A 1,867-nucleotide genomic window follows, 5' to 3' on the forward strand; every position below is an offset into this window, starting at 1 on the left:
AATTTCTGCTCCACTTTTTATGCCGCGGCTGCAGTACTATAAACGATTTCGGTTAATAAATTAAACAAAAATGAAAATTCCAAGATATGATATTCAACCAAAAGCAACAATTTACCAGTATAATTGAACAGTTAACAGTATACTTTGTTCCTAGATGAATTATTATCGATTCTGTTTTCGGACAAAGATCAATTTCCTGATACATATTGATATCTCTTTAAAATAGAACAAGTTAGTGTAGGATGCCAGTGTTATATAGACTCTACTGCAAACTTATTTCAACGGTGAGACTAATTATATATTTCACGAAGATCGGTAATTGTTCATCTATTGACCTTTAGACAGTAAATCACTGTAAAACCAAATTAACATTTCTCGTTACAGCTTCCGTCGCAATTTGTTGGAATTAACTGATTGGAAACATTAAGAAGTCAATGTAGGAGAACTAGCTATGCTAACTTTCATTAATGGAGAATACGTATTTAAATAATTCAACTGAAAACTTTCCTATATAGCAGAAAGTAATCATATCCGTTTTAAACTATTTTATTTTTCTTAAATGTTCGTTCTTTAATAGCTTATGACTTCAGCAGATTAATTTAGAGCTTAACATGGATAATTTCTGGGCATGAATGCATTAGATTTGCTGGCTCAGACGGAGAAGCAGAAAGCATTGTGGTTACTACAGGAAAAGAGAGGAACAGAAGATAAGGCACGTCTGTAGTTTATTAGTGAAAACTAGACTTATCATATAAATGTTTTTTTGGGGGGAGGGGGTGAAATTGAGAATTTTTGTGTTTATAAACCAGAGTGTTTCATATATGTGAAGTGCATTCCAATATAATTCACATTTGTAATTCACATTCATTAACACATCAGACAAAATGTTTAGCGGTATTTCGTTCATCACTAGGATTTGAGTTCAAATTCCGGTGAGGTCGACTTTGCCTTTCATCCTTTCGGAGTCAATAAAAGAAGTACCAGTTGAGCATTGAAGTCGATTTAATCGACTTACTGACCTTCCCCCGAAATTACTGGCCTTGTGCCAAAATTAGAAACCAATATAATTTGTGTATCTCTATAGGATTTCAACAAAAACTACGAAGAAGAAAGGAAGACGTAGAGACGTTGTTATTATAAATCATCAGTTTACGTTTTTTGGGGAAAAGGCATTACGAGCACAACAGCACAATAGAATCCAGTAAGAAAACAAAGGGTTTAGAGGAAGTAAACTCCTTTCCACAAAGTTATAGGGAACAACAGCTCTTTCCCACAAACACTCTTTTGTTTTTCATTTAGTGAAAAATAGTTGACTATCATTCGAAAAACCGAATGAAGTTTGTCAAGATAGAAAGAGATGCAAGAAAAGAAATATAAGAACATAATCCTTCCTAATGTAGGTATAAGGCTGGAAAATTCTGGGTTAGTCGCTTACATCGACCTTAGTAGTGGCCTTAATCTTAATTTCCTTCCTATAAAACCTAATATTTGTCAATTCCTTCACCCAGCAGTATGGATAAACAACGATACAATAACGTTAGCATGATAATTTCGACTTCTACTGAGAGGAGACTAGCTAAAATTCATTGGCTAAAAATACGTACCTTCAAATGCTTCTTGCTTCTTTATTATTAATTGTTTCGAAAACATGAATGAGATTTCGTCATCGGCAGGGAAAATGAGATCAAGTAAATTTTTCGAAAATTTTCAAATAAAATTCTGATAAAATAAGTTGTTTAGGAGAAAACGTAAAGGATCCTATCTATCTATCTATCTATCTATCTGTCTATCTATCTATCTATCTATCTATCTATCTATCTATATATATATATATATATATATATATATATATATATATATATATATA

This window comes from Octopus bimaculoides, chromosome 3, assembly GCF_046866305.1.
Source record: "Octopus bimaculoides isolate indiv1 chromosome 3, ASM4686630v1, whole genome shotgun sequence".
NCBI classification, from domain to species: domain Eukaryota; kingdom Metazoa; phylum Mollusca; class Cephalopoda; order Octopoda; family Octopodidae; genus Octopus; species Octopus bimaculoides.